This window comes from Mobula birostris, chromosome 14 (genome assembly GCF_030028105.1).
Source record: "Mobula birostris isolate sMobBir1 chromosome 14, sMobBir1.hap1, whole genome shotgun sequence".
Classification (NCBI taxonomy): domain Eukaryota; kingdom Metazoa; phylum Chordata; class Chondrichthyes; order Myliobatiformes; family Myliobatidae; genus Mobula; species Mobula birostris.
This window is the reverse complement of record NC_092383.1, coordinates 7,576,091-7,602,459: the sequence shown is the minus strand read 5'-3', so window position 1 is coordinate 7,602,459 and position 26,369 is coordinate 7,576,091. Positions and strand designations below refer to the sequence as shown.

Here is a 26,369-nt window from a genome sequence, read left to right as displayed (position 1 = left end):
GCACACCCTGACAGGCCAGGCAAAGTAAAAATGCTTAGAGGTTTCTCAATCTATCACCAGTGTTGCAGGCCTCACAGGGGTAGACAAGCGAATCAACGATTCACCTGGGTTGAAGGAAGCACCTGACATCCCCCTTTTGATGACTGCCGACGTGAGAGTAAAGATGCCGAGTAACCCTCAGAAAGGTGGGCCTTTGTGCACCAACTCCAGAGGAGTTCCTCCGAGGCATTCCTGCAGATTCTCTTTGTTTCCTCCCACGTTCCGAAGACGCACAGTTAGAAGATTAATTGGTCACATGGGTATAATTGGGTGGCACAGACTTACTGGGCTAGAAGGGCTTGTTACCATTGTGTATCTCTAAAAAAATAAATCTCACACTCTCATCAGCCTCCTCAGCTTCTACCACTCACCAAAACCCAGAACATGGAACATAGGACACAGAACATTACAGTCCAGTACAGGCCCTTTGGCCCACAATGTTGTGCCAGCCTTTTAGACTGCTCCATAATTAACCTAACACCTCCCTCTTGCATGGTCCTGCATCTTTTTTTTAATCATACATGTGCCTATCTAAGAGTTTCTTTCATGTCCTTAATGTACCTGCCACCACAACTGGCAGATTCTTCCATGCACCCATGTAAAAAAATGACCTCTGACATCCCCCTATACTTTCCTCCTATCACTTGAAAGCTATGCTCCCTTGCACTAACCATTTCCGCCTGGGAAAAAAAGACTCTGACCAGCCACTCACTCAATACTTCTTATCATCTTATACACCTCTGTCAAGTCACCTTTCATCCTCCTTTGCTTCAGAGATAAAAGCCCGAGCTCGCTCAACCTATTCTCATAAGGCACGCTCTCTAATCCAGGCAGCATCCTGTTCAGGAGACAATGTGAGAGGGTCATACTAAACGTGCAAAAGAGGTAGCAGAGTGGTCGGAGGCAAGCAAATTCGGTAGGATGTCAGAAACAAAATCAAACAAGGTCAGGATGACAAAGTACCACACTCGTGCAGATGTGACATGAGTCCTTCGTACTGCTAGAGGATAAAGTGACAGAACTTTCTTTCCCACGGACTCTTTAGAGACAAGTGCTTCTGAATTTGGTGAGTTATTTTTATGAGTGTTGACTCTCAACCTCAGGATGTGGCTTTTACACAATACTACATAGCACAGAAACTCAGTGTCCACTGGGTCACAGCACTTGCACCCCACAAATGTTTGTAAGACATCGGATAGCTCACTGCCCTACTTAACCAGCTTTAAGTACATCGACACTGATGATTAAAATTGAAAGTTCATGTATTCATAAATAACAGGGCTATATTTAAGTAGGTGATCCACCAAGACTGTACAAGGTGGAACGTGATTGGCTTGACTTTCCAAGGCTGGGAATTAATCTGAAGAACAAGCTTTTCTGATAACCCAGAGGGGAATTATGTCACGCAGTGTGATGTTGACCTACATACATAGATATATACACAAAGCTAATAGGTACAATAATACCAGGCGGACTTTCCTGACCATCCCACATTCATGATGACAGAAACAGGACATTTGTCTCACTATAGGATGGCACGGTAGTGTAATGGTTTGCATACCACTATTACAGTGGCAGCGACCCCCGGTTCAATTCCCATTGCTGTCTGGAAGGAGTTTGAAAATTCTCCCCATGACTGTGTGCATTTCCTCCAGGTGTTTTGGTTTCCTCCCATATTCCAAAAATGAATGGGTTAGTAGGGTAATTGGTCACGTGGGTGTAATTGAGCTATGCGGGCTGAAAGACCGTGCTGCATGAACTCAGCAGGTCAGGCAGCATCCATGGAAATCAACAAACAGTCCGACGTTTTAGGCCGGGACTCTTCTTCAGGACTGGAAAGGAAGGGAAAAGACGCCAGAATAAAATCACATTCATCAGTACTTGATCCATGGCTTTCTATACCTTGGCAAATCAAGAGAAGGCCTATTCCTGGATGGTGGAGGTTCCTTAATGATGGATGCTGACTTCTTGAGGCACTGAAGATGTTGTTGGTGGCGGGGAGAGTTGTCCTCGTGATGGAACTGGCTGAGTCTACAAATCTCTGTCGCCTTTGCCGATCCCGTGCGATGGTGCCTTCATACCAGATGATGATGCAACCAGCTGGAATGCTCTCCGCGGTCTATGTGTAGAAATTTGTACTACTTTTGTCTTGATCATTTTATTTTGATCATATTTTTGCCTGGTCAGTTGCACCTTCATGTGAAATTGTTGAATGTTCTTCACTGCCAATCTGCTCAAACACAACATCACAAAGATGAAGCTGGGACAGGTTTGGAACTCCATAGTCAAACATCACCTCCCTCTAATGCAGCTTCAAATGATGTTTAAATGCTTTACACAAGAAACCCTTTCCTCTTAGCAGCCTTAACAGTGATAGAGTTCATCTACCTACCACCCCGTGATCCTCCAGATCCAACAACTAATTCTCTGCAACTTCTGCCATCTCCAAAGGGATCCTATCACCAAATATATCTTTACCTCCCTTCCCCCACTTCCCACAGGGAATTCTCCCTCCATGATCCCCTTGTCAATTCGTACCTCCCCACTAATCTCCCTCCCGGCACTTATCCCTGCAAGTGACCTCAGTGCTACAGCTGTCCATTCACCTCCTCCCTCACCTCCATTCAGGATCTCAAACAGTACTTCCAGGTGAAGCCACACTAAACCTGTGAATCTGCTGTGGTTGTCTATGGTGTCCGATGCACCCTGACGTGGCCTCCTCTGTATTGGTGACACCCATCATAAATTTGGGGACTACTTTGTCAATCATCTCCTCTCCAACCCCCAAAGGTGGAACTTCCCATGGCCAATCATTTTAATTCCAATTCCCATTCCCATTGTGACATGTTGGTCCATGGCCTCACCTTGTGTTACAATGAGGCCACCCTCAGGGTGGAGGAGCAACACCTTATATTCTGTGTGGGATGGCATGAATATCAAATTCTCCTTCTGGTAAAAAAAGGTTTCCTTCCCCCTCCCCTCTTCTAGTCCCCTCGCTGGCCTCTTACCTCTTCTCACCTGCCTATTACCTCCCCCCGGGTCCCCTCCTCCTTCCCTTTCTCCTACGGTCCACTCTTCTCTCCTATCTGATTCCTTCCTATCCAGCCCTTTTCTTTTCTCACACATCTGGCTTCACCTGTCACCTTCCAGCAATCCTCCTTCCCCTACCCCAACTTTTTATTCTGGTGTCTTCCCCCTTCCTCTCCAGTCCTACAAATAGAAAGGGCATGTAAAAAGGGCAATGTTACAATAGTCATGGGGGATTTCAATACGCAAGAAGATTGGGAAAATCAGGTTGGTGCTGGTTCACAAGAAAGTGAATTTGTAGAATGCCTATGAGATGGCTTTTTAGAGCAGCTTGTGGTTGAGCCCACTAGAGGAACGGCAATTTTGGATTGGGTGTTATGTAATGAACCAGATTTGATTAGGGAGCTTAAGGTGAAGGAATCCTTAGGAGTGAGTGATCATAGTATGACAGAATTCACCCTGCAGTTTGAGAAAGTGAAACTAAAATCAGATGTATCAGTATTACAGTGAAGTAAAGGGAATTACAGAGGCATGAACAAAGAGCTGGTCAAAGTTGATCAGAAGGGTTCACTAGCAGGGATGTCTAAAAAAGCCATGAAGAGAGAAAAGCTTAAATCTGAAGGTAAGCCAACAAATAATATATAAGAGGAAACAAAAAGTTTTTTCAGATAAATAAAGATTAATAGAGAGACAAGAGTGGATATCGCTCCACAGGAAAACTATACTGGAGAGGTAGTAATTCAGGACAAAGAAATAACGGATGAACTTAATAAGTATTTTGCATCAGTCTTCACTGTGTTAACTTTCAGACTGAGTCAGTGGTAAGGGAGGCAAATGCAATGCTAACATTCATTTCAAGAGAACTAGAATACAACATCAAGGATGTAATGTGAAGGCTTTATGGGCATTAGTCAGACTGCACTTTGAGTATTGTGAGCAGTTTTGAGCCCCTTGTCTAAGAGAAATTCTGCTGGTGTTGGAGAGGGTCCAGAGGGGATTCACGAGAATGATCCCAAGAATGAAAGGGTTAGCAGGTGAGGAGAACTTGATTGCTCTGAGTTTGTACTTGCTGGAGTTTAGACGAATGACAGGGGATCTCAATGAAACCTATTGAATATTGAAAGGTCTAGATAGAGTAGATGTGGAAAGAACATTTCCAAGAGTGGGGGAGTCTAGGATCAGAAAGCACAGCATCAGATAGACGGTCAGTCCTTTAGAACAGAGATGAGGAACATTTTCTTTACCAAGAGGGTGGTGAATCTATGGAATTCATTGCCACAGATGGCTGTGCAGACCAAGTCATTGGTATATTTAAAGTGGAGGTTGATAGGTTCTTGATTAATCAGGGCATCAAAGGTTATGGGGTAAAGGCAGAAGAATGAGAATTGAGAGGGATAATTAATCAGCCATGATGGAATGGTCGAACAGACTCGACAAGTGGAATGGCTTAATTCTGCTCCTATGTCTTATGGTCCAATCCAAGTCTCAATCCAGATCCCTGGAGGTTGGAGGCTGAAAAATATGAACTGTCTTTGGGTTAAAGGATTTTGTATGTGGGTGGGTGGGTGGGTGGGAGGGAGGAATGGGGGGGGATGTGTTTTGCTGTTGTTGCTTTGTTGCTTGTTGTGTTCTGTGTTGTTCTGCTGAGCATTGCTATGAGGTGAGGTGACACTTGCGGGCAGCCCCCAGCACACCCTCAGGTGTGCAGGTTGTTAATGCAAATGACTCTTTCGGCTTCGATGTACACGTGATAAGTAAATGTGAATCTTGACGGTCTAAAGGGCCTGCTTCCGTGTTTATAGTTCAGTGCAACAAAAAAAAAACCAGAATCACTAGATTTTTGGAAATTTTCAGCCCAGACGAGAACAAATGCTTTTTAAATGCTGTAGACACAAGATACTACAGATGCTGGAATCTGGAGCGATAAATGTTCTGCTGGAAGAACTCAGCGTGTTCCGCCTCAATGCAGGGTTTCAACCTGAAATGCTGATGATTCCTGTCCTCCCACAATGTGCGAAGGGACGGGGGCGCAGTTGGACAAATAAGCTGTTTTCCTGGGAGCAGTGGAAGCTGAGGGGAGACCTGATAAAAATTCATAGCATTATGGGAGGTATCGAAAGCGCAGACACCTGGTTTCTTTCTCTGAAGGATGATAAGTCTAATACTAGAGGGCATGCACTTACAGTAATAAGGTGTAACTTCAAAGAGATGTGCGCAGCAAGCTTTAAAACAGAGAGTGCTGGGTGCCTGGAATGGTCGCGGAGGCAGATACAATAGAAGTGTTTAAAAGGCTCTTGGGCAGGCTCATGAATATGCAGAGGAAGGAGGCATATGGACCAATGTACAGGATTAGATGTCATTATCACGCTCTATGGGTCTATATTCTATGTTCTAGATGCTACTCGATCCTCTGGGTTCCTGCAGCAGACTGTCAATTCTAAAAGCTGCAATTGCACCTGCCTGTCCCACCTCCTGTGGCAGCTCATTCCAGCTGTTTGCTCCGCTCTGCGTGAAAGTGTGACGAGAGGCCTAGGTGAGAATGGTAAGGACCCAAGTGCTGGAGTGTCTGTGACTAGAATCGAGGCACGATTTTGAGACTGAAATGAGAACAGGGTTCTTGACTAGGTGCTGACATGAATGTGACGACAGTAGGTTAATTGGTTGTTGTAAATTGTCCTGTGACTAGGCCAGGGTTTAAAAATGGGATTGTTGGGCGCACGGCTCGAAGGGCTGGAAGGGCCTATTCCACTGTGTATCTCAATTAGATTTTTCAAAAAGTTGCTTCTGTATTTTTCTAGAAACTTCTCAGTTTTGGACACATGCTACTGAAAACATGAGTGCTTTTGGACTCTGGTGCTTTTGGAAGTCAAGAATGAGGCCTAAGACTTATGTCCAGCAATTTTATTAAGTGTTACAAAAAATGGAACGAACAAAAGAAAGACAAAGGAAAAAGCAGTCACAATTGTCTCATTCTTAGAGAAGAGATATTAAAAATTTCAGTAATAACAATGACCAGTTAATATTGTTAATGAACAATAACAATAAAAAATAGCCAGATTCAGTGGCAAGAAGCTTCTAGAAAAATACAGGCGCAACTGTACCCTAATGTCTAGAAAAATTACATGCATATACAGTAGGTGATTATATAAAAATAGAAGCAAGCATAGGAAAGTTAAACTACAGGAAAAAATAACAATTCCTCAGTACTGTGCAAAAGTCTTAGGCATATTATATAAATAGATAGATAGATAGCTGGGGTGCCTAAGACTTTTGCCCAGTAACGTATTGCACAGTACTGCTGCTGCAAAAAACAAATTTCATGACATATGTGAGTGATGATAAACCTGATTCTGATATGGGTCTCTGTTGTGGACTGAGAGTGGGAAGGGACAGGGAGAGGGGAATCATGGTTGGGAAAAGTGGAAAGGAGAGGGGAGGGAGCAGGAAGCACCAGAGAGACATCTTCAAGGCTGGATGTGTCTGCACCTGTGCCACCACCACCCCCCCCCCACCCTGGCACTCCTTCTCTGCCACCTGTCCCACACCCCTCCCATGGCGCTCCACCCTCACCATTCCCAACATCCTTTGTTCCCACCAGATTTACAAACTCACTCTCTATGCCACATTGACAAATACAGTACTGTGCAAAGGTCTTAGCTATATATATGTGCCTAAGACTTTTACACAGTACTGCACATAAATAACGGAATGGTAAAATCAATACATGTAAGACACAATTAGACAGACCCTTAAGGAGGCATGGCATAAAAGGATTCGGCCCTAATGCAGGTGCTCCACAGGGGTTAATGTTGAGTTCAGTTGTGTTTATGTTGTATGTTAATGATCTGGATGATGGAATTGGTGGCCAAGTTTGCAGATGATATGAAGATAGGTGGAGGGGCAGGTAATTTTGAGGATGCAGGGAGTCTGCAGAAGCATTTAGACAGATTAAGTGGCAGGTGGAATACAGTAAGGGAAGTGTATGGACATACACTTTGGTAGAAGGAATAAAGGCATAGACTATTTTATAAATGCAAAGTGAATTCAGAGATTAGAGGTGAAAAGGGACTTGGGAATCCTACTGTAGGATTCCCTAAAGGTTAACTTCCAGTTTGAGTCAGTGGTAAGGCAGGCAAATGCAATGTTGACATTTATTTTGAGAGGAAAAGAATATAAAAGCAAGGATGTAACGTTGAGTCTTTATAGGGCATTGGTTCCCTCTAATCTGTAATGACCAGTGTACACAAAAATCTTGTGCTGTGCAATATTTTGCCCAGTGACAACAACATGTGCGCACCGAATACTTTCTTCAATAAAATCAGTTTAAATAAGCCACTTCTAAAATCTGCAGACAAATCATCGCAAACTCCATGTGGTCAATCCCGTCCACATCAGAAACCAGAAAAGGAAATGAGATTGTGTACGATCGTGCCAACGAGGTAGAGGGTGACAACCTTTTGTGCGCAGTTTAAATTCCTTTGTGTGCTAGCAGCAAAATATACGTGTGTGCATGCACACACGCACACCTTAGAGGTAACATTGGTCAGACTGTACTTGGAGTATTGTGAGAAATACACAGAAAACTCTGGAGGAACTCAGGCAGCATCTATGGAGGGGAATAAACAGTAGAAATAGCAATAGTTTATTCATTTCCATAGATACTGCCAGACCTGCTGAGTTCCTCCAACATTTCCTGTATGCTGGTCTGGAATTTCAGCATCCGCAGAACCTTTTGTGCTTTTGGAGTGTTGTGAGAAGCTTTGGGCTCCTTATCTAAGGAAGGACATGTTGGCATTGCAGAGGGTCCAGAAGAGGTTTATAAGAATGATCCCAGGAATGAAAGGGTTAACTTGAGAGTAGCATTTAATGGCTCTGGACCTGTATTCGCTGGAGTTTAGATGAATTTCTCATTGAAATCTACCAAATATTGAAAGGTCTAGATAGAATGGACGTGGAGAGGATGTTTCCAATAGTGGAAAGTCCAGGATCAGAAGGCACACCCTCAGGACAGAAGGACGTCCCTTTAGAACAGAGACGAACAGGAATTTCTTTAGCCAGAGGGTGCGAATCTGTGGAATTCATTGCTAGACTGCTGTGGAGGCCAGTTCATTGGGTATATTTAAAGCAGAGATTGGTATGTACTCGATGCCAATACTTATGGGGAGAAGGCAGGAGAATGGGGTTGAGAGGGAAGATAAGTCAGCCATCGTGGAGCAGCAGAGCAGACGCTACTCCTGTCTTACGGTCTAAATGGGATTATTATAGACGGGTAAAAAGTGTCAACATGGATTTTGTAGGCAGGTTCAACTCCACGACTCTATCTCTTTCCCAGGCTTATAAAATATAATAGCATCTTACTATCTCATCTATCCCACAGTGATCCTAATCTCAGGCTTTCCCTGATGGGGAAGTAGGATATGGAAAGATAATACAGACAATGAAGAATGGTTTCTGAGTTCAGTTGCTATTCGGTTCCAATCGTTGATGCTTTGTCCTGATGTGAAATGGTTGTATTAAAAGCCATTATATGGAAACAACGCATTTTTAAAGCACTGAGCACAATACCACCAAACACGAGATTCTGCATCAAAGAGTAAACAAAATCAGAATCAGGTTTAACATCATCGCATGTGTTATGAAATTTGTTAACTTTGTGGCAGCAGTACAATGCAATACATGATAATATAGAAAAATACTGAATTACAGTAAGTATTTAAATGTATATTAAATAGTTAAATAAATAAGTAGTCCAAAAACGGAAATAAAAAAGTAGTGTGTAGTGTTCATGGGTTAAACGTCCATTCAGAAATCGGATGGCAGAGGGGAAGAAGCTGTTTCTGAATCGCTGAGTGGTGTGCCTTCAGGCTCCTGTATCTCCTCCCTGATGGTAACAATGTGAACAAGGCATGCCCTGGGTGGTGGGGGTCCCTAATGATGGATGCTGCCTTTTTGAGGCACTGCTCCTTGAAGATGTTTTGGATCCTACGGCGGCTAGTACCCGTGATGGAGCTGACTAATTTTACAACTCTCTGCAGCTTATCAGGGAATGCGGATCAGGGCAAATCTTTAGTCTTACAATTGTAACCAAGAAACCTATACTGGGATGATTAAAAATAACTTAGAAAATTGACTGGGTTGACTCAACTCTTTATCACACTAAATGTGACAGCACTTTATTAGTAGACTGTGAAATCATACAAAATCATTCAAATATCCACTAATTTCCACTCCAACTACATTAGTGTCTGCACAGCAGTAAATAGCATTATCTTTCTGTTGGAGACTTCCAGTTAGATACTCTGTGATCTATTGCATAAAAATACCATTACACCAGTGCAGTTATTAGGGAGAATATTAACATTCTTAAAGTTTAATTTAAAATGGATACCCTGTGTGGCTCCTATGGGATGTTGCGATGACTTACGGCGTTACTGAGTGAACATAAAGTAGTTTGGATGAGAAAAAAAGACTGGCTTCTCTTTGATATCATCCCAATCAGTTTTATTATCACTGTCTGAGATGATGTGAAATCTGTTGTTTTGCAGCAGCAGTACAGTGCAAAGGCATAAAATCACCATCATTTACAGAAATAAATTAATTGTGCAAAAGATGAATAACGAGGTGGTGTTCAGGGGTTCTTAGACCGTTAAGAAATCTAATAGCAGAGGGGAAGAAGCTGTTCCTGAATCATTGAGTATGGGACTTCAGGCTCCTGTATCTCTTCCCTGACGGTAATAACGAGAAGGAGGCATGTCTAGGATGGTGAACGTCCTTACTGATGGATATTGCCTTATTCTCTGACATCATTCCAGAATAAAGTACAAAGTACGTATACATTATACAACCTTGAGATTCGTCTCCTTACAGTCAGCCACAAAACAAAGAAACCCAAAAGAATCCATTAAAAAAAATCAAACACCCAAAGTGCAGAAAAAAGAACAAATCATGCAAACAATAAATGCAAGCAAATAGCGTTCTGAACTGAAGTCCACAGACCCCTCGTTCAGCGCAGAGCTGAGTAGATGATGCCGAACAGCGAGCTGAATTGGTCCGACCCTCACCCCGGGACGTGACACCCTGATGTCTTCAACCTGGCCTGCCGCCTAATCATTGTCCAAACATCGGGTTCAGCCGTTTCAAATACACGGTTGGCCCGGTATGGTGGCTAGTGTAATACTAGTACAGCGCCTGTAACCCCGGTTCAATCCCCGCTGCTGACTGCGAGGAGATTGCACGTTCTCCCCATGACTGCGCAGGTTTCCCCCACGTGCTCTGGTTTCCTCCCACATTCTGAAGATGTACAGGTTAGGAAGGTAATTGATCACTTAGGTGTCACTGAGTGGCGTGGGCCCATTGGGTCGAAAGGGCTGGCTACTGTGCCATATCTCTGAATATAAAAGAAAACTAAATTAAATATATACTTCAGTTATGATTATGACCATCTGTTCTTAAATCATTCCAGTGTCAATAGCTCCACCACCATACCTGGCAGGCATACCCCTTCCCGCAAAAAAATTGTGTCCACCTGTCCAATGGCTCTTGTGTTTGGTTTAGCATTAAACCAAAGCTCTGTCCAATCTTTTGTGGATATAGGTGATTGTTTGTGGATATAGGAGATCTTTTGCCACTTTCAAATGGGATTTCTCCCTGCATGCCATATCCAGTATCACCAAAAAGTGGATTAGTAAAGAAACCATATTGCTAAAAGAGAAACAATTACCTGCCTAGCGCTGGATATCTGGATCCTATTTTAATGCACACTTCATTAACCTGTAAGATCAACCACAATTCTCTCACTCCACAGATGCTGCCTGACCCACTGAACATTCTCAGCATCTTTATCTTTTATTTCGTTATCAGTTTTCTCGTCGTGGGATCTTGCGTTTGCAAATTGTTTGCTGCCTGCTCCTATGTTCCAGAAACTACAGAGTGCTTATGAAAACCCAGAGTTCATGAGAGGTGCTACAGTAATGCAAGTCCTTTTTTCATTTTCATTTTCTCTAAGATATCCACCCCCAGAATATTCTCAGATATTTCCTCCTAAAACGGAAGGCCTTTGTTTATACTCAGTGGCCACTTTATTAGTTACACCAGAACAATGCTCACTAATGCAAATATTTAATTGGCCAATCATGTGGCAGCAACTCAATGCATAAAAGCATGCAGACACGGTCAAGAGGTTCAGCTCTTGTTCAGACCAAACATCAGAATGGGAAAGGAATGGATTCTAAGTGACTTTGACAGTGGAACGATTGTTGGTGCCAGATGGGCTCAGAATCTTCTAATCTGGAATTTTCACATACAACAGTCTCCAGAGAATGGTGCAACAAACAAAAAATATCCAGTGAGCAGCAGTTCTGTGGGCAAAAACTCCTTGTTAATGAGAGAGGTCAGAGGAGAATGGCCAGTCTGGTCCAAGCTGATAGGAAGTCGACAGTAACTGAAGTGACCACGTGTTACAACAGCGGTGTGCAGAAGAGCATCTCTGAATGCACAACACATCAAACATTGAAGTGGACGGGCTACAGCAGCAGAAGACCAGACATACACTCAGTGGCCATTTTATTAGGTACAGAAGGTGTCTAATAAAGTGGTCACAGAGTGTATATGCCCTTTGAAGGTTTCTCTTGACCTTCCATTAATTGGACAGATCAGTCTGGAGGGCACTTAGAGTCACACATGAGGTGTAAGATTGAGTTTCACGCAAGGGGCAGCAGTTCCTCAGCTCCATTTCCAACAGCAGTGACTACACTTCAAAAGCTGCTTCACTGTAAAGTGCTCTGGGACGCTCCGAGGTCAGGATAGATGCTATTTAAACACTAATCCTTTTTGTTCCTGAAGGACACAAAGACCCGTTTTTTTAAACAACAATTTAGCAGCTTTTACAGTTCTTCATGGTAGCAGTTACATTTTAATAGATTTATTGAATTCAATTTCATAACTTGCCTTGCTGGAATCGAACTCCCGACCTTCCAGCTGCTGGTCCAATTTCATAACTGCTACACCATCATGCCCCACCAGAAGCAACTCATAGCCCTGGGCCTGTAATCGCTGGAGTTTAAAAAAATCGAGGGAGGATCTCAATGAAATCTGTCAAATACCGAAAGGCCTAGATAAAGTGGATGTGAAGAGAATGCTTCCTATAGTGGAGGAGTGAGGACTAGAGGGCACAGCCTCAGAATACAAGGACGTCCCTTTGGAACAGAGATGAGGAGGGATTTCTCTGTGGAACTCATTGTCACAGATGGCTGTGAAGGCTAATTCATTGGGTTTCTTTAAGGTGGAGGTTCATTGGTTCTTGATTAATAAGGGTGTCAAAGGTTACAGGGAGAAGACAGGAGAATGGAGTTGAGAGGGATGATAAATCAGCCAGGATGAAATGGCTGAGCAGACTCAATGGACTGAATGGCCTAATTCTGCTCCTATATCTTATGGTCTTATAATAAATCTGATTCCAATTCTGATACTCTGCAATCTTACTCAGAGACACCTCCCAAACTGCTGGTCATCAATACTTGAAAATAGCTATCCTTAACAGACCTATTGCTACTGAAATCTCTGCAATTTGGGGGAGACCTTGTCAAAGGGACATATAAGTGAAGATCATGCATTTTCTGTAGGGGAAGGCAGAGATGGAGGAGGGTGGGGAAGAAAAAAGGAGGGAAAGGGAGAGTGGGAGTCACGAAAGTGACACTGAGAGAGATGGATGGAGAGGAGAGGAGGGAGAGGAGCAGACAGAAGAAGAGAGGAAGAGGAGACCAAGGAGATGGGCAATAGCCAGAAAACGACACAGTGGAGGGTACTCAATCTGTGGCACAGAAGAGACGGGAGGAAGAGAGTGAGTGTGAGAAACACACATACACCCAAACACAAACACACACACACTCACATACGCACATACAGCATATTAACACACACAAACATACGCATGTACACACACATACACACGCATGCCCACACACACATAAACATCTCTAGAGATGTGGCTCATTAGCCCCCTCGCGGTGAGGAAGCCACCTTTCCCAGACTCTGTACGCCTAGGGTCGATGTGACTTGCGTCCCACCAAATCTGGGAAGTTGGGATGTCTTGCCCACCCGAACCACAATCTGTGTGAATACTGTGTAACTACTGGCCCCGTGCAATTGCCCATCAGCGAGAAATAGCAGACCGTACACTACATACAATGATAAAGTATATTTTCAAGTGTCAGATTCATCAAACAGTTAGTAGGAAAAAGAAAAGGAAAAAGAAATTAAAAGGGCCCATTACAGTTAAACCAGTCCAACTGTGCACTTAAGTTGGAGCTCATCTTAAAGTTGCCTGTAACTCATGTGCTGGACCCATGATCTGCGTGAAAGAACACACCACCTTCCGAAAGTCACTCGAAATCCATTTCGAATAAGTGGGCTACCCCATGGGAGTATTGGTTCTTCCTCCTTGAAGTTACTCACCCTGTGCAACAGGGATGGCATCCTCAGCCATCCTCCCTCCTGTCTTCTCCCAGGTCCTCCCCCCCCCCAGATAGACCTCGACCCACACCAGTGTCCCTCACGAAACCTCTCCACCCAGCTTTCTCTAGAACCTTCTTCCAATTCCACCATCCTGACTGGCTGCCGCAACATTCCTAAGTTGAACAACATAGGTCCTTATCTTTAGCTCACACCCAAACAGGCTGAAAGCAGGACAGGCTGCTCTTACAGAACTGCTAAAATGAGATACCTACAGCATAGCAGTGAAAATCTTAACTAGGGCATCACACATGCACACACATACACACAGACTCATAGCCACACACACACAGACATACACACACATTCTTACACAGACACACATATGCACATATGCACAGACATACACACACACAAATACGCACACATACACAAGCACACACACCGACACACAGTCGCTCACATACATCCACACACAATATGCACACATTCACACGCACAAAATATGCACTCACACACCTACACACACTTCCACACACCCACACACATTCATACACAGACACACACATACACATATATACACACATACACAGAAGTGCAGATGCCGACTCCAGAGGATAGCAAGTTTCACCTTCTGCCATTTCTGTGTGAAAAGGGCTATTCTGAATTCTATTCTGGATTTATGGGAAAATGACTTCTATTGGTAGCCCCCTTGTTCTTTTAAATCAAAGTTTTTGAAGTCAAGAAGAAATCTATTTCTCACTCCATAATCTCTCATCTCAAGAGTCATGTTCAATCCACCTTATTAGGTACATTTTCTCAGTTCCTTTATTATCATAGGAAATATTTTGTACCTACTAAAATAAGCCATAATAAGAGACCAGAATTATTTCTAGTACACCATGTGTGGCAGATTTGGCCAACACAAAACTGCTGCTTTTCAATGTGTCACTTTATCTGGTTAAATCAGTGGAATCAATTCTTTTAGTCTATTCCTTTCACTCTCTCTATTTTTGCTTTAGGGTCTCATGGTAGCTTCTGGTTTTCCTGAAAATATATTTTTGCCTCACTGAGGTCTGTCAGCTAGACAAGTGATGATAGACTGTCACAGGACAGTTCATTCGAACATCTTGACTTGAGGAAAAGGAACATCATGATTTTACCGGTCACTAATATGAGGAAGGATATTAACAGAAACAGTTGTAGCTTACAAATCAATTGTAAATGGAGAAGATAAAGCAAAAGACCTGTGAAAGGATCAGCCTGTACTCATCTTGAAGCATCAGCCAGCTATAAATTTCACCCCAAAAGGATCTATAAAAGCAAACACTTTCTCTTGGGCTGTTCCTACACTGCTACACAGAACTACATCTGTCAGAACTCACAAGAAATGGTAAAATGATAAATATAAACGGATTAAAACTCAGCCTAAAGAGATTCCTTCCTTCAAGGAAATAAATTTGTCACACTTTAGTCTCGTTCTGTTAGGCAATAGCTCAGAAACCTCATTCATCGTTCTGTTAGCTGCCAGCGTGTGGACTGTGACACATGGTGCGATTAAGACAAAGTTAATTCTATAACTTCCAGTCTGCAACCTTTGCGCTTCCAGTCATGACTGATAGTATTTGCGATATGATTTCAGCTGTTGTACCCTCCCCTGTGGCTGGCCCCCACCTGGTCTGCGTTGCAAAAATGACCAGAAACCTATCAGCACAACATTACATTAACAAGCAGCAGTTATTCTGTCAAACTACATCTCCGAAAGATTCTTTGCTCCTGCTGTGACTGCAAGGAAAAGCAAATATTATTTAAAGTCCCTCTCTCTGGTGCACAAGACTGTGTGTAATTTCTCCCAATGTGATAATTGGCCAGTCTGGTACTTAATTGAATGAGTGAGGTAACGTGGTGACTCTGACAATGTTAATCAGATGCACACATATACTTCCACACACATACACATAAATGTGTACATATATTATATTTTATTTTATTTAGAGATACAGCAATTTTAATTACTAATTAACCTGCTAACCCAAGCAATTTTGGAACATGGGAGGAAATCAGAGAACCTGGAGAAATGTGTCAGAATGAGTGATGATACTTGAGGGCTGCCACCAGCACAACCTTGGCGGTGTTGGTTGCAAACTCAAGTGAGGCACTTCACTGCATGCTTCGAAGTGCACATGATAAATAAATCAGCACCTGAATCTGAAACCCATTCGGTCACGGGGAGAACATACAAACTCCTTACAGGCAGAGGTGGGAATTGAACCTGGGTCACTGGTACTGTAATAGTGCGATGCTACAGTGCTAACCTCCTCCCTAACAAATACATAGAGGTTTTGTAGATATCTTTCCCTAGAAGCCAGGTTATGCTAATGGGTCCGGAGGTGGGTTGTGTGGGAAGTGTGGTTTAATTACACGTGATTCTGACCTGTCAGTCTTAGTGTTTTATTTCCTTTAGAGATACAGTGCAGAATATTCAAGCCGTGCCTCCCCAACAAACCCTGATTTAACCCCTAGCTTACAATGATTAATTAACCTCCTAACTGGTACATCTTTGGACTGTGGGAGGAAACCAGAGCACCTGGAGAAAGCCCACGCCTTCCATGGGGAGGAAGTACAAGCTCCTTACAGATGGCTTCAGAATTGACTCCCAACTCCGATTCCCCATGCTGCAATAGCATTACGCTAACGCTGCGCTACCGTGGCGCCCAATCTTCCGATTGGAGTTACTGTGCAGTGGTTAGTTTCAGATTCGTTTATTTATCACACACACATAGAAAAATACAGTGAAGTGCGTCATCTGTTTTAAATACAAACACAGATATGGCAGCCCGCAAGCAGTGCCACACATTCCTGCGCCAATATACAGTGCCACAATGCTCGGCAGAACAACACAAGCAGCAACAACAACCAATGAACAACAGCAAAATAAGCCCCATTCTCCCCTACCACCCACATGCACACACAGGCAGTCCTCTAAACCTGGGATAGGCTGTCTCCAGCCTCCAGTGGACTCACACATTCTCAGACACTGGGCTTTTGACTTCTCCAATGGACTCGCAGGTTGGCAGACATTGGACCATTGACTTTTCCAATGAGCTCACAGATTTGCAGATACTGGGTCTTCAGCTTCTCCAGTGGGCTCACAGATTCGCAGACATTGGACCCTTGACTTCTCCAATTTCCCTTGGGATTAATAAAGTAAATCTATCTATCTATCTATCTATCAATGGGCTCACAGATTTGCAGACATTGGACATTTGACTTCTCCAATGTGCTCACAGATTTGCAGACATTGGGTCTTTGGTTTCTCCTGTGGACTCACAGACACACGGACTCTGACCATCAGCCCTCGAATCCCAAACTTCAGATTGACTTTTGGGCTTTGATCTTTGGTATCAACTTCAAGAATCGCTAATGATTACAAATAAGGACCTTGAATATGGACCCCAAAAGTCCAGGACTTGAACAGGTTAGCTTTTGGCAAACTTGAATTTTTCAACAGAAATTTTTCTTCTCTTGCTAAGCACTGGGTGCCGTACGGTCTAAGAGCCAATGTTTTGTTCTGGGAATTAATTCAATTAATTGGATATGTACAGACTACAGGAATACCTCTGTTCCTAAGGCCATCTGGAACTCAGCAGCCACATTCTTGGTTTCATCAACTTTTTTATACAAGCTGCGAAAGAGAGCATGCATTTTGTATCCAAATGTGAATTATATGATCAATATAGTTTTATAGTGACATTTGAGATTCAAGATTCCCGGTACACAAGTGTAAATGAAAACACAATGATCGCTACTCCGGATCTGATGCAGCACGAAAAAAAACACAATAAGATAAAGAACTTGTGATAAAAATCTTAACCACACCTATATAGCTAGAGACCCTAAGACGTTGGCACAGTATTGTAGCAATTTTGTGTATTGCACGTACAATACATGCTGCCACAAAAAAAAACAACAAATTTCATGACATTATGAGAGTGATGATAAACCTGATTCCAATATGGGTCTCTTTTGTGGACTGAGAGTGGGAAGGGGGCAGGGAGAGGGGAATGATGGTTAGGAAAAGGGGAAGGGAGAGGGGTGGGAGTGGGAAGCACTAGAGAGACCTTCTGTAATGATCAATAAACCAGTTGTTTGGAATCAAATGACCGTGCCTGTTGTCTCAGTGTTGGCTGCAACTTCACCCACGCCAGCCCCACCTCTCACACTCCTTCTCTGCCACCTGTTGCACACCCCTCACTATTCCCAACATCCTTTACTCCCAGATTTACAAAGTCACTCTCTGCTCCACATTGACAAATACAGTACTGTGCAAAAGTCTTGGGCACCCTAGATCTGTACTGTATATGCATATAAGACTTTTGCACAGTTCTGTAACAACACGTAGATCAATTGCATATCCATAAGGTGATGCTGGACACAGGGGTGTCTGTACATACGGTGACTCTGACATGAAATGATAAAGTAGTGGCAATGGGAGGTGTACAGGAGTGGGTTAGTGGGTGGAGGTGTTGATGCAGCAAACTTACTGCTTGAGGAAAGTAACTGTAAGTCTGGTGGACCTGGCATAGATGTTATGTAGCCTCCTCCCTCCCTGATGGGACAGGGACAAAGAGTCCATGAGCAGGATGTGTGGGATCCTTCATAGTGTTACTGGCCCTTTTCTAGCACCTTTCTGTATATATGTCCTTGATGGCGGGTGGGCTGGTGCAAATGATGGGTCGGTCAGATGGACTACCTGTTGCAGAGCCTTTCTGTCCACCACAATGCATTTCCCATGCCATGCAGAGATGCAGCTGGTTAGGAATGCCCTCTACTGTGCATCGTGAGTATGTTGTGTGCAGTCCAGCTCTCTTCAGCCTCCTCAGAAAGTAGAGGTGTTGGTGAGCTTTCCTGATTGTGTAGAATGTGTTTTGGGACCATGAGAGGTTGTGTGAGATGTGCACTCCCTGGAGTTTGAAACTGCTTGCACTTTCCACTGTTGTGCCACCCACGTAAAGAGTGGTGTGAGTTCCCCTAAAGTCGATAACCGCCTCCTTTGTCTTGTTGACATTCAGGAAGAGGTGATTTTCCTGGGATCAGGCCTCAAGCTCTTTCATCTCCTTTATGTAAGCTGTCTCATCGTTGTTGGTGATGAGCCCCACCACTGTCATGTCATCGGCGAACTTGACAATGTAATCACTCGGGTGTTTGGCCGTGTAGTCATGTGCGTGCAGAAAGTACAGAAATTGGCTCAGCACACAGCCCTGGGGTGAGGGGACCCATGTTGAGGATGATGGGGTTGGGGAGGAACAGTTGTGTATTCTGACCATCTGATTAGGTCTGTTGTTTAGGGCGACCGACCACCAATTTGCGCAGTGTTGTATTTACACGAAGGAGTAGGAGTTCACTAAGGTTTGTGGGGCAATAGTGTTGAATGCTGAACTGAAATCCAGAAACAACATTCTGACATAACTATCTTTGTTTTCCAGGCGTGTCAGGGCCAAGTACATGGCTGTTGCTACGGCATCAGTATAAATCACTAGGACGAAGGCACGAAAGATATGGTTGATAAAATCCAAATCAGATTTATTATCACTGTATTATATAACATGAAATCAGATGTTTTGCAACAACACAATGGCAAGAAAGAAATGAAATACTTACAGTAATAATAAAAATAAAAAGTGCCAAAAGGAAAGTGAAGAGGATCTAATGAAGTGATATAGATAGGTTTACTGAGTGGGTGTGAATCTGTCAAATGAAATACTATGTGGGAACATGTAAATTTGATCACTCTGGAAGGAAAAAGCAAATAATATTTTGATTTATGAAAGTCAATATGCCTAAAGAGAGCTGTTGGCACATTGTTAATTTTTTGTTCTAGTTGTATTCATTCTTGTAAAAATTGTGCATCGTTTATGTTTATTTATTTATCGAGATACATCGTGGAACAGGCCCTTCTGGCCCTTTGAGCCACACTGCCCAGCTATCCCCGATATAACCCTAGCCTAATCATAGGACAATTTACAACAACCAATTAAACTACCAACCAGTACGTCTTTGGACTGTGGGAGGAAACTGGAGCACCCCGGAGGAAACCCACACAGTCACGGGGAGAACGTACAAACTCCTTCCAGCCAGCAGTGGGAATTGAACCCAGGTTGCCTGTACTGTGAAGTGTTGCGCTAACCACCGTGCCGCAATTTCTCTTTCTTGCGAATGCTGCTTATCTGATGCGAGGTGCCCGTGATGCTGCTGCAAGGTTTTCATTGCACCTGCGCATACGTGTGCTTGTGCATATGACAATAAACTCCACATTGACTTTAACTCTGAGATACAATTCATGAACATGCAGATGATATTTTCTTATTACTTCCATCAAGGGTATTTGCCTACACTGCACATAATATTACATGAAAAGGCTGTGTAGACATCTCCTGCTTTACAATGCAATCGATATTTCTTTCAGCTCATCAAACAACCTACTGGAGGAACTCAGCAGGTCGGGAAGCATCCGTAGGGGTGAAGGACTTGCCAACGTTTTGCATCACGACTGAGAACGAAGAGGGGTGACAGCTGGTATAAAGGTAAAAGCGGGGAGGAGTGAGACAGGGACCGGAGGTGATTGGTGGGCAAGGTGTGGTGGAGGAAGATGGGCAGTTGGGGAAGGTCGGAGGGATGGAAGCAGGAGGAAGAGGCAGGTGAGTGCAGGCAGAGGCTGGAGGGTGATGAGCAGGAATACAAAGGGCTGCCAGTGCTGGAATTTGATACGTAAGGAAGGTAAGAATGGGAACCATTAAGGGAGAGGTGAACGGCAGACAGAACCAGAACTAGATGGGGAGGAAGCGGGTGGAGTGCCAGAGAGTGAAATGTCTGTTGATGGATCTGGGGGTGGTGGGAGCAGGTGAAAATGGGTGATTAGGGAGAGTTTGAAATTTCTTTCATTTTGATTCTACTTAAGCTTCACAGAATTACAAACAGAATCAAAATCAGATTTAATATAACTGGTGTGTCGTGAAATATGTTGTTTTGTGGCAGTTGTACATTGCAATACATAATAATAAAAACTATAATTTATGATAAGTATATACAAAAAAGAAAAAAATAAATGAAATAAGTAGTACAAAAAAAGAGTTGGAAAATACTGAGGTAGTATTCATGAGCTGTCCATTCAGAAATCTGATGGCAGAGGAGAATAAGTTGTTCCTGAAACATTGACTGTGTGTCTTCAGGCTCTTGTATCTCCTCTTTGACGGTAGCGATGAGAATAGGGCATGTCCTGGGTGATTGGGGGGGGGGGGTTCCTTAATGATGGATGCCGCATTTCTGATGCATCGCTTTTTGAAGGTGCCCTGGATGCTGGAGAGGCTAGTGCCCGAGATGGAGCTGGCAGAGGTTATAACTTTCTGCAGCTTTTTCCAATCCTGTGGAGTGCCAACCCCCACCCCCCCCCATACCAGATGATGATACAACCACTTAGGATTCTCTCCACAGTACATCTGTAGAAATATTGTGAGAGTCTTTGGTGACATACCCATTCTCTTCAAACTCCTAATGAAATATAGCTGCTGTCATGCCTTCTTTGTAATTGCATCAAAATGTTGAGTCCAGGATGGATCCTCAGAGATGGTGACACCCAGGAGTTTGAAGCTGCTCACCCTTTTCAGTGCTGATCCCTTGCTGAGGACTGGATTGTGTATCCCCAACTTCCCCTTCCTGAAGTCCACAATCAATTCTTGGGTCTTACTGATGTTGAGTGCAAGGTTGTTGCTGCGACAAACCTCTCAACCAGCTGATCTATCTCACTCCTGTACGTCTTCTCACCACCATCTGAAATTCTGCCAACAATAGTTATGCCATCGGCAAATTTATAGCTGGCATTTGAGCTGTGTATAAATCTGTCGACAACACAACTATTGTTGGCAGAATTTGAGATGATAATGTGGAGGCATACAGTGGGGTGAGTGTTGATCACTAAGTGATTTTGTTTAAGAATTCTGCTTAGCAAATAAAGCATTATCTCTCTGGAGGTGTGCATGCATTTGTGAAGACATGGGAGAGTAAAAAAGGATCTAGTTAGTTGTGACATTATTATCCAACATTAGAGAGTGTTGCTGTCCTCATTCAGTTTGCAATCATCAGTATCACATCTTCCGTGAAGGTAGATTGAAGAAAGGCTTGATGAAGAGATGGAGCTGGGCTCTGGAGATGAAAAAGAAACTAAAGGTGCACTCTTTGTAACTGATTGACACAAAGTGCTGGAGGAACTCAATAGGTTAGATAAGATCTATGGAGAGGAATAAACAGTCAATGTTTTGGGCCGAGAACCTTCATCAGGACTGGAAACGAAAGGGGAAAGTTAAGAAGGTGGGGGAAGGAAGGAGTACAAGCTGGCAGGTGATAGGTGAAGCTTTTTGTGTGTGTGTGCATGTGTATTTATGTGCTTATGAGTGTATGTGAGTGTCTGAGCGTACACGTGCATGCGTGTATGTGTATCCAGTGCTTGTGAGACATTTAATAGTCCTTGTTAGGCTCCCTCCTCACTCAAAATAGTCCAAGATTTGTTGTTTTAATAATAGCTGCTCTTTCCTAACAAGCCACCAGCTTAGAGTGATGACATCATAAATATATCAGCAAGGCATAAAGGGAGCATTGGAGTTGTGGTCTGGGCCACCCCCTTTACAACCTGCTGTAACACTTGGCTGCTGTGCTATCAAATTTGGGAGGGTGGGGTGGAGGGGGGGAGTAAGAAAAACAAATCTCTGAAGATCTTTGCAACTGCAGTTCACTGTATGAGGAGGTTCTGACATGTGCTTGAAGGAATTTCGCACACAGCCCAGTTATAAGGATTGTGGAACTGTGGTGAGGAATGATGCAGTGATTAAAGAAAGCAGATCAAGGCAGGAAAATAGCATTAAAATGATGCAAGAATAGATTGAAAGAACTCCACTCTATTGTAACAGTGTTCGATCTTGTTCACACATTACAATAGAAATTAATGGTTAGGAAATTATGATTATCAGTTGCAGTGTGAAAATTACTGCACGTAAACAATGATTGTAGAATGCCTAATTAAATGTGAAAATAATGAAACTTTCCTCCCAGATAAGCAGATAATGTGACTTAAACACAGGCAGTGCTTTGAGCCGATGATATAGTAGCAATATGGTCATTCAGAAGGAAAATATAACGAGCAAAAACTGCTTCATAAACACTTTCTGTAGTGTTCTTAATGACTTACGTACATTTGGATTTCTCCACACTGCGAGGCCAAACAGGGGGTGACTCTGATCTTATCTCCCAGTGGTCAAGAAATTTATTGAGAATAAGGGTTCATGAGCAAAAGTTAAATAAATAGAATTGTATCCTTCCTTAAATGTGAGGAAAATTGTCCTAGGAATAATTTAAAATTAAATGAAGTAAAATGCTTTTAATAGAAACAATTTTTGGAACTGCTGGAAGTGTTTACAAAGATGAAATTATTGATGTACATACACAGACAAAATGCTGGAGGAACTCAGCAGGTCAGGCAGCATTTATTGAGAGAAATAAATAGTAAATGTTTTGAGACCCCTCATTGGGGTTGGTGAAGGATGTTCGTCCTGGTGAAGGTCCTGAAACGTCAATGATGCAGCTGTCCCAATGTGGCCTAATCAGATTTATAGATATTTGCGATATATCTTTTTCCACTGAGGTTTGGGTGGGACTACAACCAGAGGTCATAGGTTAAAGGTAAAAGGTGAGAAGTTTAAGGCGAACATGAGGGGAAACTTCTTCACTCAGAGATTTGTGAGAGTGTGGAATGAGCTGCCGGCACAAGAGGTGCATGCAAGCTCAATTTCAATGTTTAAGAGAAGTTTAGATAGGTACATGTATAGTAGGGCTATGGAGGGCTATGGTCCCGGTACAGGTTGATGGGAGCAGGCAGTTTAAATGGTTTCAGCATGAACTAGATGGGCCGAAGAGCCTGTTTCTGTGCTGTACTTTTCTATGACTCTATATCTCCATCTTTCTGACTCTTCAACTCAAAGTCTTGACTAATAAGCATTCCATTTTTTACCACTCTATCAACTTGTGCACCACTTTCTGGGAGCCATGGATGTGGATCCCCAGATCCCTCTGCACATCAATGATGTTAGGGGTGCTGCCATTAAGTGGGTATTTTCACTTTACATTTGATCTTGCAAAGAGCAAAAGCTCATACTTGTTTGGGTTAAACTCCACCTGCAATTTCTCCACCCATATGTGCACCTGATCTACGGTATATCTTGCAGCATTCTCTGGCAACCTTCTACACTAACCACAATGCCAGCAATCTTTGTGACATCTACAGACTTACTAACTCACCCATTCTCATTTTCGTCCAAGTCATTTGTATAGACCACAAACAGCTGGGGTCCAAGTACAACTCCCTGCAGAATATCACCAATCATGGACCTTCAGCCAGAAATAAGTCCCATTGACCACTACTCTCTCTCTTCAGTGAGCAGCTGATTGTGAATTCGAACAGCCCATTCACCACGTATCCCATGTATTATCACCTTCTGAATGCCTCTCCCAAGGGGACCACATTGGCTCTCTGCTGCAAACAAGGAGAGAGTAAAGCAAGCTTTGCACTTGAAACTGATGGAATCTCTACCACGGAGCAAGGTTAACATTAGCCTGTGATTAAGTCATTCAAATCAGGAACGCACCACTTCCAGCTGTTGTCAATGCCGGCTTTACTGGGGTAATGTACATAGTCAGAACCACTATCCTTGAACTGCCATGATGGTAATCGAATGACAATTAAAAAAAACAAAAAAGCCCAATATCTAATTTCAAAGTCTCTGGAAACATTTGATACCATGGTGTCATGGTAACATAACAGTTAATGTAACATTTTACAGTGCCAGCGATCAATGATCAGGATTCAATTCCCACTGCTTTCTGTATGGAGTCTGCACATTCTCCCTGGGTTCCCTCTGGGTCCTCTGGTTCCCTCCCACATTCCAAAGACAAAGGTTAGAGTTAGTGAGTTGTGGGCTGCTCTGTTGGCGCTGGAAGCATGGTGACACTTGTGGGCTGCCCCCAGCACATCCTCAGACTGTGCAAGAGAAAATCTGCAGATGCTGGAAATCCAAAATGCTGGAGGAACTCAGCAGGCCAGGCAGCATCTATGGAAAAAAGTACAGTCGATGTTTCAGGCCGAAACCCTCCGGCAGGACTGTCGATGTCAGGCCAAAATGTTGACTGTACTTGTTTTCATAGATGCTGCCTGGCCTGCTGAGTTCCTCCGGCATTTTGTGTGTGTTCCTCACACTGTGTTGGCTGTTGACACAAATGACGCATTTCACTGTATGTTTTTATGTTCATGTGACAAACAAAGCTAATTAAAAACATCTTTATTTATCTTATCTTTTAGAGAAGTAGACGAACTGAAATTAGAAAGGCTTACATTCTCTCAAATAGTCATTTGGACTTTGATAAATAAAGTCACCCTGAGATAAATATTTAAATAGTTCCTTAAATAAAAAAATTCATAATGACCTTGCAAAGAATGAAGTAGTTTCACCAAGCTGACACAATACAAAAGGATCACAATACTAGCCAGTGAGCTGGAATGTGGCTGTAATTCTGCCTGTTTCAAAGTTTGAGTGCTAATCTAATTAAGATATTTTAAATGATAGATTCAGTAGAGCAGGTAACAGGTAAGCCGTATTCTGCATGGGAACAGGGATGTGAAGCTACAACCAGACCATTTTAGTGTTAAGTCGGTGATGAAGAACACAAGAGGTTCTGCAGATGCTGGAAATCCAGAGCAACACACACAAAATGCTGGAGGTACTCAGCAGGTCAGGCAGCATCTATGGAGGGGAATAAACAGTTGACGTTTCAGGCTGAGACCTTTCACCAGGGCTGGAAAGGAAGGGGGATAAATGCTGCCTGACCCACTGAGTTCCTCTAGCATTGTGTGTGTGTGTGTGTGTGTGTGTGTGTGTTTGTTACTTAGTGATGAAGATGTGTTCGCCCAACTTCCCCCAGACTGATTTCTTTGTGTAACAAAAGGATCCCATGATTCTATATCAGCTGGCGTTTTCAAGATGTGAGATTGATTTTTTTTATCAATAGAAACAAAAGTCAGTAGAGGGGGACAGATCTGATAACACCCATTTTACAGTACCACGGGAAGTTAAAATAGGTGTCATTATTTCCTTTCATTTTGCCATTTGAACCTTTTTTTTTGGCTGTGACACGTGAATGGTAAATATTTGATGAGATCTGTTTAAACGTTTCCAGAAGAGCAAAGTGCAGATGCAGCAAAGCTACTAGACACATTTAATATCATATGGTGACACTGTTGGAAACAGCAGCACAAAAAACATTCCACAACTGGGAGGCTGGAAGGCATTGTAAATGAAGACCATTCCTGTGTTCAGGCGGTTTATTTTAATATCAGAGAATGTATACAGTATACAACCTGAAATTCTTACTCTTTGCAGACATCCACAAAACAAGAAACCCCACAGAATGAATGGTAGAAACATCAGAACACTGAGGATCCCCTCCTGCCTCCTACACATAAGCAGCAGTAGGAGCCTTGACCATCCCAAGGACTTCACCCCCACTTGCACCAGCAGAAGCACTGACCCCCCACCCCCCAATGCAAGCAATAACAAAAGCCCCCAAAGAGACCTTGATCCAGAGTCCATCGAAAACTACAGCCCATAACCCAGTACGTCGGCATCTCAGGCTCTCTCTCACCAGAGAGCGGAGACCAGCAACTCGCTGTACCGATGTTACAGGGTACAGGGTAGCAAACAGGTTCCGCTTTTACAGGTACCCATTTTGTCCATTAAATTGATTTTAAAAATATG

At 43.1% G+C, this 26,369-nt stretch overlaps 1 long non-coding RNA gene across 1 annotated transcript in view; it reads left to right on the top strand.

The window, feature by feature from the left end:
- The window catches only part of LOC140209679 (uncharacterized), a 143,260-nt gene that overhangs the window by 28,297 nt on the left and 88,594 nt on the right, over positions 1–26,369 (top strand). The window contains exon 2 of the long non-coding RNA XR_011889045.1: positions 19,982–20,099. This is a non-coding gene — a long non-coding RNA (uncharacterized lncRNA). The remainder of the gene's footprint in view (positions 1–19,981; positions 20,100–26,369) is intronic.